General features: G+C 39.4%; 1 pseudogene; it reads right to left on the bottom strand.

The window, feature by feature from the left end:
- Positions 1-4412: 4412 nt before the first annotated feature.
- Positions 4413-13799, bottom strand: LOC138075947 (craniofacial development protein 2-like; annotated as a pseudogene).
- Between the last annotated feature and the right edge of the window lie 5831 nt (positions 13800-19630).

Genomic DNA, 19630 nt, shown 5'->3' with positions numbered 1-19630 from the left:
CAACTCTTTGTGACCCTATGCTCTGTAGTCCACCAGGCTCTTCTGTCCATGGAATTCTCTGGGCAAAAATACTGGATTGGGTAGCCATTCCCTTCTTCTGGGAATCTTCCCACCCAGGGATCAAACCCAGGTCTCCAGAATTTCAGGCAGATTCTTTATTATGTGAGCCACCAGAGTTTTTTTTGGCTCCCCACTGTAGAGTTGAACCTCATTCTTCTGAGTGACAGGTAGGGATACTCAGCACTATCAGTTCAGTTCAGTCATTCAGTCGTGTCCGACTCTTGGCGACCCCAGGAATCGCAGCATGCAAGGCCTCCCTGTCCATCACCAACTCCCAGAGATTACCCAAACTCATGTCCATATTCATGACTATACTTATTACTTATTATTATTTACTATATACTTATTATTAATTAGTGTTAAATGAAGTCAAAAGAGTGCACCCTTGATCCAGTATAACTGGTGTTCTTATTAAAGAAGAGAAAGAGACATTTGGGAGGAGTTTGCACAGAGAAAAACCAAGTAAGGACACAGTGAGAAGACAGCCATCTGTTAGTCAAGGAGAGACCAGAGAAGAAACTAGCTCTACTTGTTCCTTGATCTTGATGTCTGGTCTCAAGAACTGTGAGACTATAGATATTTATGATTCGAGCCACCCAATATGTGGTATTTTGTTATGGCTGTATTCCAAAGCTAACATACATATGATAAACTATTCACCACAAAAGAATGTATGGGAAAAAGTGACAGTCATTACAACTCCCATCTTCTAGTTTTCTTCCCCAGCAAGCAATCTTATCAGATATTTAATTATTTTGTAGAGGCAGCCACTTCTATATATTTCTGTATTTGGTCTTTCAGTTGTCAAATTCATGTCTCTAAATAGTACACTTGCCCTGAAGTTTATCAATTTTAAACTTTTTATATTGATTTTCTTTCACAATTAATGAGGTTTACTTATACTGCCCTCCTCTTTCCTCCTTTCTTTCTTACCACATAATTATATCAGTCTTCCAAGTTCTTCTTGTTATGGAATGTTTAAATTCTTTATTATTCATCATTAAATTGAGGGAATTAGTAGTTCCAATATTCACCTTAACTTCCTTGCCCTATTTTACCTGACATATACATACATACAGTATAAATCTGAATATAAATATAAATATAACTCTGACATACACATACATACAAACACCCTGGTGTGCACACACACACACAAGCAGACATACAACAGCAGGGGTTACCTTGATAGGAGAATAATAAGTCCTCATAATGTCTTCCATTTACTTAGAAAATAATAATGTGGGAAAGCCTGCTTTTGAATTTGGCCCTGCTGTAAATGTACCGAAGTAGTCATTAGAAAACCTTGGACTTGTCTTTGTTTTACCAGAAGGTGGTCATCACAACCCAGGTGGTTCTGCTGCTGGAAGACCAAGTGTGACATTAGGCTTTTGCTTTTAGTACCTGTAGATTTCTATTATAGTTTGAAAATGGGAGAACAACAAAAAGACAGGGAAATGTCTGCAACATCCTCTTTAAAAATAAATACAGCTTTATCCTCCATATGGGAAAGGCCAATTCAGATTTATATTGTAGTTTTTAAAAAGGGCTCTGTTTAACCTGGATAGATATTTTACCGTCACTGGGATTTAGTGTCTGTTTTGGGGAGAACTGTGTTTTTCAGGGGGTGTGTATGTGTCCCAGCTGGCTAGAAAGAATAAAGAGGACTGTGCAAAATGCACATTGACTAGAATAAATGAATGAGGTTGGGATTCATAGTGCTAAATTTCATCCTAGAGAGTATTATTGAAACATGCCACCTCCAACCCCATCCTGTCCTATGTATTCTGGAATGAATATCTTAGACTTCAGGTTATACATGACTGATAGTCATTTTGTTCAGAGATTTTCAAGTGGAGGAAGAAAGATTAAAGCTATGAAAGCAGCTGCTGTGCATCCCTAAAAGTTACAAGGATGAGATGGATATTTATAATATAGAGGTTTGATGAAGGCACACTCTCTGTGAGTGGACCTTTGCAAGACTAGAATCTGTGCCTTTGAAATGATCACTTCCAAATGTTTTAACTAGTCTCTCTTGTCTCTTAAGTGAGAGCAATCTCACTTGGTATGCAATTATCTCCACCTTTTGTAAAGAACCTCCTGCCAATGCATGAGTCATAAGAGATGCGGGTTTGATCCCTGGGTCAGGAAGATCCCCTGGAGAAGGAAATGGCAACCCACTCCAGGATGCTTGTCTGGAGAATCCCATGGACAGATAAGTCTGATGGGCTACAGTCCATAGGATCAGAAAGTGTCAGGCACATATGACTGATTTAGAATGCATGCATGCATTCTTTCAGTTCAGTTCAGTTCAGTTCAGTCACTCAGTCGTGTCCAATGCTTTGCGACCCCATGAATCTCAGTACACCAGGCCTCCTGTCCATTGCCAGCTCTTGGAGTTTCCCCAAACTCATGTCCATTGAGTCAGTGATGCTATCCAGCCGTCTCGTCCTCTGTTGTCCCCTTCTCCTCCTGCTCTCAATTCCTCCCAGCATCAGGGTCTTTTTCAATGAGTCAACTTTTCACATGAGGTGGACAAAGTATTGGAATTTCAATTCAGGATCAGTCCATACAATGAACACCCAGGATTGATCTCCTTTAGGATGGACTGGTTGGATCTCCTTGCAGTCCAAGGGACTCTCAAGAGTCTTCTCCAACACCACAGTTCAAAAGCATCAGTCCATCTGTGCTCAGCTTTCTTTACAGTCCAACTCTCACATCCATACATGATTACAGGAAAAACCATAGCCTTGACTAGACGGACCTTTGTTGGCAAAGCAATGTCTCTGTTTTTCAATATGCTATCTAGGTTGGTCATAACTTTCCTTCCAAGGAGTAAGCATCTTTTAATTTCATGGCTGCAATCACCATCTGTAGTGATTTTGGAGCCCAGACAAGTAAAGTCTACACTGTTTCCACTGTTTCCCCATCTATTTCCCATGAATGATGGGACCAAATACCATGATCTTAGTGTTCTGAATGTTGAGCTTTAAGCCATCTTTTTCACACTCCTCTTTCACTTTCATCAAGAGGCTTTTTAGCTCCTCTTTACTTTCTTCCATAAGGGTGGTGCCATCTGCATATCTGAGGTTACTGATATTTCTCCCAGCAATCGTGATTCCAGCTTGTGCTTCCCCCAGCTCAGCGTTTCTCATGATGTACTCTGCATAGAAGTTAAATAAACAGGGTGACAATATACAGCATTGACGTACTCCTTTTCCTATTTGGAACCAATCTGTTGTTCCATGTCCAGTTCTAACTGTTGCTTCCTGACCTGCATACAGATTTCTCAAGAGGCAGGTCAGGTGGCCTGGTATGCCCATCACTTTCAAAATTTTCCACAGTTTATTGTGATCCACACAGTTAAAGGCTTTCACATAGTCAATAAAGCAGAAATAGATGTTTTTTCTGGAACTCTCTTGCTTTTTCCATGATCCAGGAGATGTTGGCAATTTGATCTCTGGTTCCTCAGCCTTTTCTAAAACCAGCTTAAACATCTGGAAGTTCAGGGTTCACATACAGTTGAAGCCTTGCTTGAAGAATTTTGAGCATTACTTTACTAGTGTGTAAGATGAGTGCAATTGTGCAGTAGTTTGTGCATTCTTTGGGATTGGAATGAAAACTGACCTTTTCCAGTCCTGTGGCCACTGCTGAGTTTTCCAAATTTGCTGGCAAACTGAGTGCAGCACTTTCACAACATCATCTTTTAGGATTTGAAATAGCTCAACTGGAATTCCATCACCTCACTAGCTTTTTTCATAGTGATGCTTTCTAAGGCCCACTTGACTTCATATTCCAAAATGTCTGGCTCTAGGTGAGTGATTACAACACTGTGATTATCTGGGTCATGAAGATCTGTTTTGTACAGTTCTTCTGTGTATTATTGCCACCTCTTCTTAATATCTTCTGCTTCTGTTAGGTCCATACCATTTCTGTCCTTTATTGTGCACGAAATGTTCCCTTGGTATCTCTAATTTTCTAGAAGAGATCTCTGGTCTTTCCCATTCTGTTCTTTTCCTCTATTTCTTTGCATTGATCTCTGAGGAAGCCTTTCTTATCTCTCCTTGTTATTCTTTGGAACTCTGCATTCAGATGCTTATATCTTTCCTTTTCTCCTTTGCTTTTCACTTCTCTTCTTTTCTCAGCTATTTGTAAGGCCTCCTCTCAGGCAGCCATTTTGCTTTTTTGCATTTCTCTTCCATGGGGATGGTCTTGATCCCTGTCTCCTATACAATGTCACGAACCTCAGTCCATAGTTCATCAGGCACTCTATCTATCAAATCTAGTCCCTTAAATCTATTTCTCACTTCCACTGTAGAATCATAAGGAATTTGATTTAGGTCATACTTGAATGGTCTAGTGGTTTTCCGTACTTTCTTCAATTTAAGTCTGAATTTGGCAATAAGGAGTTCATGATCTGAGCCACAGTCAGATCCCAGTCTTGTTTTTGCTGACTATATAGAGCTTCTCCATCTTTGGCTGCAAAGAATATAATCAATCTGATTTTGGTGTTGACCATGTGGTGATGTCCATGTGTAGAGTTTTTTCTTGTGTTGTTGGAAGAGGGTGTTTGCTATGACAAGTGTGTTCTCTTGGCACAACTCTATTAGCCTTTGCCCTGCTTCATTCCGTACTCCAAGGCCAAATTTGCCTGTTACTCCAGGTGTCTCTTGACTTCCTACTTTTGTATTCCAGTCCCCTATAATGAAAAGGATATCTTTTTTGGGTGTTAGTTCTAAAAGGTCTGTAGGCCTTCATAGAACCGTTCAACTTCAGCTTCTTCAGTGTTACTGTTGGGTCATAGGTTTGGATTACCATGATATTGAATGGTTTGCCTTGAAAACGAACAGCGATCATTCTGTTGTTTTTGAGATTGCATCCAAGTACTGCATTTTGGACTCTTTTGTTGACAATGATGGCTACTCCATTTCTTCTAAGGGATTCCTGCCCACAGTAGTAGATATAATGGTCATCTGAGTTAAATTCACCCATTCTAGTCCATCTCAGTTCACTGATTCCTAGAGTGTCGACATTCACTCTTGCCATCTCCTGTTTGATCACTTCCAATTTGCCTTGATTGATGGACCTAACATTCCAGATTCCTATGCAATATTGCTCTTTACAGCATCTGACCTTGCTTCTATCAACAGTCCCATCCACAATTGGGTATTGTTTTTGCTTTGGCTCCAACCCTTCATTCTTTCTGGAGTTATTTTCCCACTGATCTCCACTAGCATATTGGGCACCTACTGACCTGGAGAGTCCTTCTTTCAGTATCCTATCATTTTGCCTTTTCATACTGTTCATGGGGTTCTCAAGGCAAGAATACTGAAGTGGTTTGCCATTCCCTTTTCCAGTGGACCACATTCTGTCAGACCTCTCCACCATGACCCCTCCATCTTGGGTGGCCCCACACAGCATGGCTTAGTTTCACTGAGTTAGACAAGGCTGTGGTCTGTGTGATCAGATTTGATAGTTTTCTGTGATTATGGTTTTAGTGTGTCTGCCCTCTGATGCCCTCTCGGAACACCTACCATCTTACTTGATCGTGGGGTATCTCCTGTCTTGGTTTTGGGGTATCTCTTCACCGCTGCTGCAGCAAAGTGCAGCCACTGCTCCTTACCTTGGACGAGCCGCCCCTCCTGACCTTGTATGTGGAGTAGCTCTATCCGCCCTCCTGTGCCTGCGTAGCTGCTGCTCCTTGAACATGGGGTTGCTCCTCTCCGCCGCCGCCTCTGACCTCGGACGTAGGGTAGCTCCTCTTGGCTGCGTTTTTTGCGCTTCAGCAGCTCCCAATTCTTCAGTCAAGTCTCATGTCACAGTATGGTTTCCTGTAGTAGCAGTATGCATAATTAAGGGGAGAGAGAGTGAAGGGGGGGCTTCCTTGTGGCTCAGCTGGTAAAGAATCTTCCTGCAATGCAGGAAACCTGGGTTCAATCCCTGGGTAGGGAAGATCCCCTGGAGAAGGGAAAGGTTACCCACTCCAGTATTACGGCCTGGAGAATTCTGTGAACTGTATAGTCCACAGAGTTGCAAAGAGTTGGACACAATTGAGTGACTTTCACTTTCACTTTTCACAGTGAAAGAAACGGTGGGTTACCCTACTTCTGCCATTCATTGGGGAAATTTAGAGAAAGTTTCCATAGATTGTCACCAGCAGAATAGGTAGCTATAACCCTTAGAGAACCTGGAACTATCTGGAAAAACCTCACATAGAGCAACAGTTGCCATATGGCAAGTCAGAAATGGGCATTCAAAAATACCTTCCTTCCCAAATATGCTAGAGAGATTGCCTTTGAAGATGATGGGAAAAATTAGAGCTGTAAGTAAAATACATCGAATATACAATATTTCAATTAGTTTTTTTGTCTTAAAAAAAATCTCAAATTTTGTGTTGTACTTTTATTTCTGGGCTTCCAGGTGATGCTAGTGGTAAAGAACCCACCTGCCAATGCAAAAGACATAAAAGATACAGATTTGTTACCTCGGTGGTGAAGATCCCCTAGAGGAAGGCAAGGAACCCACTCCGGTATGCTTGCCAGGAGAATACTATGAAAAGAGGACCCTGATGGGCTACAGTCCATAAAGCCTCAAAGAGTCGGACATGACTGAAGGGAATCAATATGCACACGCTTTCATCTTTAAATGATAGAATCAAAGATACAACTCTATAGAGTTGATCTGCAACTATGTTAGTCTTCTTAGAGTTTCCGTAGGTAAAACACAGTGGTTACATGTGAAAAAGTAGTTGTACATGTGGAGAGTTCAAACAGAAATCGGGCTTATGCAGTTGTGCTTATTCAAAATATAAAGTATCAGCACCACCACCATTCCACATTTATGACGTGCCATCTGACAAGAAAATCACATCCTTTCAGGTCAGTGATGAATGAGCATTTGAGCCACACAAATGTATTTTCCATTTGAACTTTTTATTTCTTTATTGTTTCATGTGACTTTGGTTTTGCTGTCCTTCTTATAAGACTGATAAGTTTCATTCAGGGAGAAAAACTCATATATTCATGGTCAATTTATATTGCAAAGCAACCAACAAAACTCTAAAATCCTATTATCTTCATAAAAAAGTAAAGAACCTGTTGTGTGCAGAGCATTAAATATTTTTTCTCTGAATTTACTGATAATCTATTTAGGGAGGCAAGGTAAAATAAGATGAATAACAGTGCCAGGCAGCATATGCTAAATATATTCATTAAACATTAAAAAAAAAAGGTTTAAATACATTTATTTCTCCCACAGTATATAAACAAGCAGCCTAGACATTGTAGGAGACAAAACTATTTTCTTTAAAAGGCAAGGTCCTTCTCTTTTAAGGAGTTCCCAGTCTAATGAGGGAAAGATGGGGAGAATTTGAATGCAAACAGTGATTTAGGAAAGAATAAATATGAGGATTAGCTAGTCACCCTCAGGTTTAAAAAAGTTGAAGACTGGGTTTATTGTGTTTCCTTGAAAATCCTTGACAAGTATCACTGTTGAGAAATCCCTCATACGTGTCTTGACACGGAGAATAAGCCAAGTGAATAATACCAGGGACAGCTCATGTTTACTGAACATCATCTATATGCAAGACACTACATTAGCATTTTCACTGCTTCTTCGGCCTTGGAGTGCTACATGCTTCCTGCACTTGCAGTGCACCCTCTCCAAGGTGCCTCTCAATTGTTTGGGGCTTCCCTAGTGGCTCAGACAGTAAAGAATCCTCCTGCAACGTGGGAGAACTGGGTTCGACCCCTGGGTCAGGAAGATCCCCTGGAGAAGGGAATGTGTACTCACTCCAGTATTCTTGCCTGGAGAACTCCATGGACGGAGAAGCCTGGTCCATTCTTTGCAGAGTCGGACATGACTGAGCAACTAACATGTTCACTTTTCAACAAAACTCTAGAAGAACAGCAGGTTTCTTTCTCAAAGAAGCTTAAAAGTGTCCCAGGGGATGAGACTAGTAAATTAAACACTAAATTAAAAGTATTTGTCCTAAGTTTCTTAAAAATACATTAAGGGGGAATTTTGCATTTTCCATTAAAACCACAATAAAAAAGAAAATAAATTGAACCATTCTCATTCTTCACAAATCATTGCAAGTGCACCTTTGTTTTTATAAAAATGTAAGAATATTTCCCATCAACATCTTATTCACCACTTAAGAATAAATAGACTTACAATGAAGATGCAAGCCAAAAGTATATTTCTTTCTCTCCCTTACATATCATCTTTCTCTATGAGTTTATATTTAAATAGGCGTTATTGGGGAAAAGTAAATTAACCATATGTTCTATGCTGTTGAGAAATCCATTTCAGTAGAATGACCTATAAATATTGAAAAACTTGAGAATGTAAGTAAATACCAACTGTAAAATCGGTGTAACTGCAGTAATAAAACAGTGAGAGAACAATTCCTTAGGATCACTGATAAGGCCTCCTAGAGTAAGAAAACAAAGTACCATAACACACAGCTTTGGAGGAATGCATTTTATATACAATGCCATTCACATATATTAAGTGTACAGTTTGACAAAAAGTATAAAATCTGGAGTGTACAGTGTGACCCATTTGGAGAAGTATATATGTCATGTAACTACTATCCCAATCAAAATATAAGACATTTTCATTGAAAGATAGCAGAATATGCCACCTAAAGGTAGGAGAAATTGTTGCTTTGGTGTGTTGATTATTTTTAACTGTGGGCACTTGAAACGTGGGAAATGTAGCTGGAGGCTTTCTTTGTCTAAAGACAGGTCTTCCGAAAGGAAGTCAGTTGTCATAAATTCTCTTCCTGAAAGTTTCATCAACAGGGAAAGCGGACTCTTATCAAAGGAAAGGAGACTATAAGTCCATATCAGATCAAACTGTTACAGACCATCATGCTGCTGCTGCTGCTAAGTCGCGTCAGTCATGTCCGACTCTGTGCGACCCCATAGACGGCAGCCCACCAGGCTCCCCCGTCCCTGGGATTCTCCAGGCAAGAACACTGGAGTGGGTTGCCATTTCCTTCTCCAATGCGTGAAAGTGAGAAGTGGAAGTGAAGTCTTTCAGTCGTGTCCAACTCTTTGTGACCCCATGGACTGCAGCCTACTGGGCTCCTCTGCCCATGGGATTTTCCAGGCAAGAGTACTGGAGTGGGGTGCCATTGCCGTCTCTGTGCAAACCATCATATCTCCCACTTATTCTTCTAAAGTCTCATTTACCCTTCTTAAAAATCATATACTCTCTCCTAAGAGGTTTACTGGAGAAGGCAATGGCACCCCACTCCAGTACTCTTGCCTGGAAAATCCCATGGATGGAGAAGCCTGGTAGGCTGCAGTCCATGGGGTCGCTGAGTGTCAGACACGACTGAGCGACTTCACTTTCACTTTTCCCTTTCACGCATTGGAGAAGGACATGGCAACCCACTCTAGTGTTCTTACCTGGAGAATCCCAGGGACGGGGGAGCCTGGTGGGCTGCTGTCTATGGGGTCGCACAGAGTCGGACACGACTGAAGTGACTTAGCTGCAGCAGCAAGAGGTTTATACATATTTTCTCCCCTTTCTCTAATAAGATAGTATTTAAGCCTCAGTTTCAAGCTACCTCAGGGAGTTACTCTGGTTATCTTCCATATATACCTGGGGTTTCCATGTTAATAAACTTGCTCATTTTTCTCTTGTTAAATGGTCTTTTGTTATAGGGATCTCAGCCAAGAACTCAGAAGAGTAAAGGGAAAATCATTTATCTGCCTCCCTCAACCCCATTGTCCTATTGTTTCCTCTTTTACTTTCCAACCAATCCTGTTCTCTCGCCTTTTGCTGTTCTAATTTCATAAGCAAGCTTAGTTTAACAGCATTCGTCTTTGAACTGCCAGATCAAATGTCGGCTTTACAGACACTGTATATGTGAGCATGATTAAGTTACTTCAAGACTTTGAACCTCCTTTTTTCCTTTCTATAACAGGAAAAATAATGTGCCTATATTACAAGAATTGGTGAAACTACAATTAGGTCATAGATGCAAACAGTTAGTAGAGTTTTGGTCAGCAAATACTACAAAGATGAAGACTTCACTTTAGACTAATTAAAGAAAAAGGGTTGAGACAGGGAGTACAAAGTGCTACATCAGTGTCTCTGCGAGTGTATGCTTTGGGGGGAATAGGGATGGGCTGCATACTGGGAGAGCCCAGAAGAGGAGCTAGCATTAGCTTTGCACTATAATATTGAGGCTTCCCTGATGGCTCAGTGGGTAAAGAATCTGTCTGCAATGCAGGAGACACAGGAAACATGGGTTATATCCCTGGGTCAGGAAGATCCCCTGGAGAAGAAAATGACAAACTGCTCCAGTGTTCCTGCCTGGAGAATCCCAAGAATAAAGGAGCCTGGCAGGCTATAGTACATGAGGTCACAAAAGAGTCTGACACGACTGAACACTCCACATAATGGCAACAAGAAATAACACAATATATGCTGTGAATTGCCTCCCTGGTTGGAGAAGGCAATGGCACCCCACTAAAGTATTCTTGCCTGGAGAAACCTATGGACAGAGGAGCCTGGTGAGCTACTGTCCATGGGGTTGCAAAGAGTCAGACACGACTGAGCAACTGACACACACATTGCTTCCCTGGTAGTTCAGCTGGTAAAGAATCTGTCTGCAATGCACGAGACCCCGGTTCTATTCCTGGGTTGGGAAGAACCCCTGGAGAAGGGATAAGCTACCCATTCCAGTGTTCTTAGGCTCCCCTGGTGGCTCAGATGGTAAAGAATCTGCCTGCAATGAGGGAGACCTGGGTTCGATCCCTGGGTTGGGAAGATCCCTGGAGGACGGCATGAAAACCCACTCCAGTGTTCTTGCCTGGAATATCTCCATAGACAGAGAAGCTTGGCAGTGTACAGTCCATGGAGTACCAAAGAGTCAGACACAACTGAGTGACTATGTTTTGCCCCAAATACTTTGCATAATTGAGCTCATTTAGTCCTTGTAACATTACACAAAATGTACTATTATGAGTCATCCAAATTCTATAGTTAAGAAACTGGAGGCACGGAAGGATGAGGCATGTTGCTCAAAGCAACATAATTGAGTCTGTGTGAGAAAGTGCTTGAGCTATGACTTGAACCTGATCCGACTCCAGTGCTTTGAATCACTATGCAATATTATCACTCAGTTAAAAATAACTACTCAACCATCACAATATTATAATAATCCTCCAATGAAAAGAAATTAAACAAACAAATTACGCAAAAGATTAAGAAAAGAGCTTTTCTTTTAAGAATATTTATATAAATACACTACCTTTGGCTTTTGTTATCAGTGTAAGGCTATTAATTTACTTGGACTAGCTTTTCTTTTACCTGTATGAGTGTCTTGGCCAGTAGATTAAGATGAATTCCACAACTAAGGGAAGCTAATAACCATCGCCATTTAAAATATTTCCTTAGGGAGAAGGAAATGGCAACCCACTCCAATATTCTTGCCTGGAGAATCCCATGGAAAAAGGAGCCTGGAAGACTACAGTCCATGGGGTTGTGAAGAGTTGAACATGATTTGGTGACTAACCAATAATAAGCACTTTTATAAACAATGGCCCATCCTAAAAAAAAAAAAAAGTGTTCTCTTAGGATATAAACACCTTTCCATTGGGATTTTGAGTGCTTTGAATAGTTCCTAAAAGATATAAGAAATTAATTCCTCTTAATTCATTTTACACACTTTGTGATTTACTTGAAAATTTCAAATTACTTATATCAACTCCAATTTCTTTTAAATTAATACTTTCTTCATATTCTGCAAGTTTGCATTCCACAAAACCAGATACTTTTAAATCTTACAATGTTAAAACCAAGAAAAGGCCATTGTGCTTCCCTGTCTCTTCAACCAGAGATCTTGCTAAACCAATGCATATAGACTGTTTAGACACTTTTTTTAACAAAAGACACCCATATTACTATTTGTAAGCTTCATAATAATAACACCTTTCTTTATATTAATTTGGATTTTATAATATTATAGCAGAAATATTGTCTAATGCAGTATTCAAAATAAGCTTATAGGTAAACATAACAGATATTTTTCTCTCCAGTCCTCATATATTTGATTAACGTCTATGATATTAATGATTTATCACACACACAAGCATATATATATACATATATATATACATACATATTCTTTTTTAATACTTTTCCATTATCGTGTTTCATAGCATAATGAATACAGTTTACCATGCTATATGGTAGGATTCTGTTGTTTAACCATTCTATATAAGCTTATATTTGCTAATCCCAACCTCCCACCACATTCCTTCCCCAGTTGTCTCTCTCTCTCTGACTTAATTCAGTTCAGTTCAGTCTCTGTCTTGTCCAACTCTTTGTGACCCCACGTTCTGCAGCATGCCTGGCTTCCCTGTCTTTCACCAACTCCCAGAGCTTGCTCAAACGCATGTCCATCAAGTCGGTGATGCCATCTAACCATCTCGTCCTCTTGTCATCCCCTTCTCCTCCTGCCTTCAATCTTTCCCAGCATCAGGGTCATTTCTAATGAGTCAGTTCTTCTCATCAGGTGGCCAAAGTATTGGAGCTTCAGCTTCAGCATCAGTCCTTCCAATGAATATTCAGGACTGATCTATTTTAGGATTGACTGGTTTGATCTCCTTGCCCTCCAAGGGACTTAGTTCAGTTACTGTGATAATCTCTATCTGCATCCATGTTACTTCAATTGCATTGATTCAATCATTTTAATGGCTGAGCAGTATTCTATTTGTATATATGTACCACTTCTTTATCTTTTCATCTCTTAATGGACATTTAGGTTATATCCATGTTTTGGCTATTGTAAATAGTACTGTTATAGTGATGTATGTATCTTTTTGAATTACAGTTTTGTCTGGATATATGCCCAGGAGTGAGATTGTTGGTAATTCTATTTTTAGTTTTCTGAGGAATCTCCATACTGTTTTCCATAGTGGCTGCACCAACTTACATTCCCATTAGTGTAGAAATGGTCCCTTTTAGTCACACCTTCTCCAGAAATTGTTATTTGTAGATCTTTTAACGAGAGCCATTCTGATTGATGTAAGGTGGTACTTCCCTGAAATTTTGATTTGCATTTCTCGAATATTTAGCAATGTTGAGCAGCTTTTCATGTTCCTACTGGCCATCTGCATTTCTTACTTGGAGAAATGTTTATTTAGGCATTTTGCCCAATTGTTTCAATTTTGTTGTTGTCATTATTGAATTGTATGAGATGTTTGTATATTTCGGAAATAGAAGTCCTGTTGGTCACATCGCTTACAATGTTTTCCCATTCTGAAGGATGTCTTTTTGTTTTGTTCATGGTTTCCTTTGTTGTGCAAAAGCTTATAAGTTTGATCGGTTCCCATTTGTTTATTTTTGTTTTTATATCTATTTCCTTGGGAGACTGACTTAAGAAAACTTGGTATGATTTTATGTCAGATAATGTTTTGCCCATGGTGTCTTCTAAGAGTTTTATGGTGTCATGTTTTATTCAGTCTTCGAGCCATTTTTAGTTTATTTTTATGTATGATGTGAAGGTGTGTTCTCACTTCATTGATTTGCATGTGGCTGTCCAGCTTTTCCAATATCATTTGCTGAAGAGACTTTTTTTCCCATTGTGTTTTCTTACCTCCTTTGTCAAAGATCAATCGACCAAGGTGTGTAGATATATTTCCAGAGGTAGGATTGCTGGGTGATAGAATTGTCCTATATTTCATTTTTTGAGCAATCTCTGTACTGCTTTCCATAGTTATTAAATAATTTCACATTCTCACCAACAGTGTACAGGATTCCAACTTCTGCACATCCTTATCAACATTTATAACCTTTTTTTATTCTTTTGTTAATAGTCATTTTACCAGGTGTGAGGTAATAAAAGTATTGTGATTTGGATTTGGTATGATGTTGAGCACCTTTGGGGGCAGAAAGTTTTCTCTTCTTTCCTTCTAAGTTCTTTGGTTGGTCTAATAATTAAACTGATATAAGATAAACAAATGTGTTAATATTGAGAAAAAATATATAAGTTCATATATACAGCAGTCTCAAAGATATGAGAGAGACTGAGGGGCAAATTGGGCAATTGAAGCTTATGGGCCTCAAATCTTAGGCTTGGAAGGGAATAGGGACCTGGGGTTTCAAAGAAGAGGAGGGCAATTCACAGGATAATAAGAACAGATGTTTGCAATTTGAAGTTTGCCGTGCTTGCTGGCAGGTCTTTCATTTAAAAAGTTATCTCTGGCGGTATTTCTTTTTCAGGTACAGATCCTCTATCTAAGTTCTTTGAAGCAGGTAAAGGAGAGGTAAAATGTTTTCTGAGTTTCCTGGGTCTTGATTGCATTCAGCTGAAAATAGTCCACATGTCAAAGTAGTATACTTTGGAATAGCATATCCTGCTCCTCTTCAGCATCTGTTAATATATCTGTTTGCCATTTGTATGTCTTCTTTGGAGAATGTCTATCCAGGAACTTCATCTGTTTTGTAATGTGGTTATTTTTATTTAAAACAGTTTGAGCTTTATATATGCTTTATGTATTTTTAATATTAATCACTTTGTAGTTTGCAAATATTTTCTCCCAGTCCCTTGATTTTGCCTCTTCATTTCATTGATTTTTAAACTTTTTTGTGCAGAAAGTCTTCAGTTTGCTATAGTTCTGCTTGTCTGCTGCTGCTGCTGCTAAGTCACTTCAGTCGTGTCCAGCTCTGTGCAACCCCATAGACGGCAGCCCACCAGGCTCTGCAGTCCCTGGGATTCTCCAGGCAAGAACACTGGAGTGGGTTGCCATTTCCTTCTCCAATGCATGAAAGTGAAAAGTGAAAGTGAAGTCGCTCAGTCACGTCCGACTCTTTGCGACCTCATGGACTGCAGCCCACCAGGCTCCTCTATCCATGGGATTTTCCAGGCAAGAGTACTGGAGTGGGGTGCCATTGCCTTCTCCAGTCCCACTTGTCTATTTTTGCTTTTTTTTCCCCCTCCGCTTTTGAAAACAATGCCAGGAAGTTTTCTCGTGTTTTATTCTAACAGTTTTAGATCTTGCATTTAAATCTTAAAACTATGTTGAGTTGCTCATTGTCTGTGGTGTAAGCTAATGGTCCAATTTCATTCTTTTCAAGGTAAATATCTAATTTTTCCAGCACCATTTCTTGAAAAGACTTATTCTTGCCTGGAAAATCCCATGGACAGAGGAGCCTGGCAGCCTACAGTCCATGGGGGTGTTGCAAGAGTCAGATACAACTTAACAACTAAACCATTACCACTACCACATATATATATGTTTGAATATATATATAGTATATATTAATAAATATTCAGTTTAATATATATGAATTATATTACATATACTTGTATATATATATATTTATGTCTAAGCTGTCTTTTCTGTTTTTATATCAGTAACATACAAATAAAAAATATTTTTTTAAGAAAAAACAGCTTCAGTCTGTCATGTTACAGTTCTACAATTACAGTAGAATACATAGAATCAGTATTTTACTTTACCTTGTATAAATACTGCATAATTTTATTCAGTTCATTTCAGTCACTCAGACTCTTTGTGACCCCATGAACCACAGCACACCAGGCCGCCCTGTCCATCACCAACTCCCAGAGTTTACCAAACTCGTGTCTATTGAGTTGGTGATGCCATCCAACCATCTCATTCTCTGTCACCCCCTTCTCCTGCCATAATTCTATTAGACAATAGTCAATTCCTACAGGGAAGTATTTTCTGAAAATTTCCAAAAAAGTAATTTAAAATTGTGAACTCTGTTTAAAAGAGAAAAGCACAAAAGAAGGAGAATATATGTATATATATGATTGATTCACAATGTTGTACAGTGCAAACTAACACAACCTTGTTAAGCAATTGTATTCCAATAAACAAAAAAAAAAAAAGAGGAAGAGAGAGAAAAGAACCACATGAAAAATACAAAATAAAAAAAATTACCACTGAGTCTAAAAGTTGATTAAATAAAACTATACAATAAAATAAATTAAACTGAATCTCACTTCAAATTATTAATTAGTTGAAATTTCCCATCGGAACTTAAACAGAAAGTGTCCAGTAGCCGTGTAATCAATCACAAATATGCTATTTAGGCAATTCAGAGGGGCAAAAAACAACAACAGTAAATTAAATACGAAAGAAGGAAAAGAAACGAAAAAAAGAGAGAGAGGTAAAGAAAGAAAGGAAGAAAGAGATTTTATCTCTGTCATAGATCTTGCTCAGTTGTGTGGTAAGAGTGAAACTGAATTATGAACCATTTCCACAATTCTTGGTTTCATCATGCTAGTTTAGGATATTTGCACTCTATTTAGTGGTTATAAATCCTGTTTTCTTCTTAATACAAACCAAATCAACTTTGCCCACCCCTATGAAAACCACACTGAGACTCCATTCAGATGATTTATTCTCTTAGACCAGAAAAGAACTTTTACTTTAATCCAGCTGGCTCACTGGCTCCCCAAGCATTCTGCAAGCCCCACAGTGGTGTCTACCATAAACAGTTCTCATGGGATTAGTCCTCCCACTTCTTCACATCTTTTTTCCCAGAAATTTTCAGTTATTTTCAAAAACAAATTTGAAAAAAAATTTTTTTTTGATCAAAAGTTCACTTGTTACAATGATCATGGCTACTCGCCCTCTCCATAGTTGTAATTCTAGCCAGATTTAATGGCTCTGGAATAGAGAATATATCTGTATTGCCAGCAGCTTCTGTGATTACTAATGTTTTCATAACTGCTCAACATTTATTAAGGGCTCTTCCTGAACTACTTCAGCTAATTTTATCACACCCTTTGAAAGAAGTTGTACTATTATTCTTGCTTTGTTGTTGTTGCTGTTCCACTGTTCAGTTGTGTCCAATTATTTGGGACCCCATGGACAGTAGCATGTCAGGCTTCCCTGTCCTTCACCAGCTCCCTGAGTTTTCTCAAACTCAAGTCCATTGAATTGGTGATATCATCCAACTATCTCATCCTCTGCTGTCCCCTTCTCCTCCTGCCTTCCATCTTTCCCAGCATCAGGGTGTCTCCCAATGAGTTGGCTTTTTGCATCAGATGGCCAAAGAGCATTGACACTGTTCTTTTAGTGAGCAAAACTTCCTCTTGGATTTGTACAGTCTGGAGTAAGGGTGAGAGAACAATGCTATTTTTTGTAAACATCTCCTACATCCTCTCTCATTCACGGAGGGGTTTCCATGATACAGTTATGTTTAGTCACTCCATGTCCTACCCAGCTGGCTCTTCGAAGCTGAAATGAGTTGGAAAGCCAGTTGTCTTCTGTTAAAAGAAAAGGCAGATAGGTGATGGAAGCTAAGCTTAAGATCAACTCCGAATAGTGAGCCTAACACATGACAATGTATATTGGTGCTGCTTTTACATATTTGAGTGGCTAGAAACATTTCTGACAAGTTCAGCAATTAGAGAGTTAATGTTGTGACAGAATCCTCATTCTAAAGAGTCATTAATTAAATTTAGGAATCATCCCCATACACATTGAGCAAAATAGTTTCAACTTATAGATTGGTTATTAATAAATTTTCATGGGGGTTTTATTTATCATATTGTTTCTAGCTATCTACATATCTATCTACACATTTGTTAACAGTGGGTGCCTCAAAATACAAAGCATTTATTATGCCATCATGCTTGATGGGGGTACAATATAACTGCAAATAGAATATTGGAGCAAAACAATCTTAAGAGACAAGAACAAAGCTGGAGTCATCACACTCCTTGTCTTCAGACTATTCTACAAATCTGCGGTATGATAGTGGCACAAAGACAGACACATAGATCAACAGAACAGAACTGACAAGAAAGGCAATGCCAAAGAATGTTCAGACTACCACAAAACTGCACTCATTTCACATGCTAGAAAGGTAGCGCTCAAAATTCTCCAAGCCAGGCTTCACCAGTATGTGAACCAAGAACTTCCAGATATTCAAGCTGGATTTAGAAAAGGCAGAAGAACGAGAGATCAAATTGCCAACATCTGTTGGATCATAGAAAAGGCAAGAAATTCCAGAAAAGCATCTACTTCGTTTCATTGACTATGCTAAAGCCTTTGACTATGTGGATCATAATAAACTGTGGAAAATTGTTAAAGAGATGGGAATACCAGACCAACTTACCTGCCTCCTGAGAAACCTGTATGCACGTCAAGAAGTAACAATTAGAACTGGACATAGAACAACAGACTGGTTCCAAATTCGGATAGGAGTACATCAAGGCTATATATTATCACCTTGCTTAAATTAACTTTTAAGCAGAGTACATCATGCAAAATACCAGGCTGGATGAAGCACAGGCTGGAATCAAAATTGCTGGGAGAAATATCAATAGCCTCAGATATGCAGATGACATCACCATTATGGCAGAAAGCAAAGAGGAACTAAAGAGCCTTTTGATGAAAGTGAAAGAGGAGAGTGAAAAAATTGGCTTAAAATTCATCATTCAAAAGATTAAGATCAGGGAAACCAGCTCCATCACTTCATGGCAAATAGATGGGGAAACAATGGAAACAGTGACAGACTTTATTTTCTTGGGCTCCAAAATCACTGCAGATGTTCACTGCAGCCATAAAATTAAAAGACGCTTGCTCCTTGGAAGAAAGGCTATGAGCAACCAAGACAGCTTATTAAAAAGCAGAGACATTACTTTGCTGACAAAGGTCCATCTAGTCAAAGCTATGGTTTTTCCAGTGTCATGTATAGATGTGAGAGTTGGACCATCAAGAAAGCTGAGCACTGAAGAATTTATGCTTTTAAACTGTGGTGTTGGAGAAGACTATTGAGAGTCCCTTGGACTGCAAGGTGATCCAATCAATCAATCTTAAAGGAAATTAATCCTGAATATTCATTGGAAGTATTGATGCTGAAGCTCCAATACTTTGGCCACCTGGTGCGAAGAACTGACTCATTGGAAAAGACCCTGATGCTGAGAAAGATTGAAGGCAGAAGATGAGGATGACAGAGGATGAGATGGTTGGATGGCATCACTGACTCAATGGACATGAGTTTGAGCACTGTTTGGGAGTTGGTGATGAACAGGGAAGCCTGGAGTGCTGCAGTCCACGGCTGAGCAACTGAACTGAACTGAACTTTCCTGGTGCACTAGTGGTAAAGAATCCATCTAGCAATGCAGAAGACATAGAGTTGTGGATTTTATCCCTGGGTCAAGAAGATCCCCTGGAGGAGGGCATGGTAACCCACTCAGGATTCTTGCCTCGAGAATCCCACGGACAGAGAAATCTACAGAGCTGCAGTATGTAGGGTCGCAAAGAGTTGGACACGACTAAAGTGACTTAGCATGTATGCATGAAAGGAGTACATGACAGAATGTTATGTACAACATGGGCCTGGGTAATATGGACTGTTGAGGCAGCAAATACAGTTAAGCACAGATACTAGGATGGACAACAATAATTCTCACCAGCAGACAGCCTTCCATTGTGAGTTTGAGTAAAAACAAAATTTGAAATACATGTTTAATTATCAGGATGTGACATTTAAGGGGCATAAGCACCTAGTAATAATTCAGTTAAAGTGAGGTCACCTTGTGAAGAAAGAGGGCAAGTGA

The sequence above is a fragment of the Capricornis sumatraensis genome, chromosome 1, assembly GCF_032405125.1.
Source record: "Capricornis sumatraensis isolate serow.1 chromosome 1, serow.2, whole genome shotgun sequence".
NCBI lineage: Eukaryota > Metazoa > Chordata > Mammalia > Artiodactyla > Bovidae > Capricornis > Capricornis sumatraensis.
This window is presented reverse-complemented; position numbering and strand designations above follow the sequence as displayed.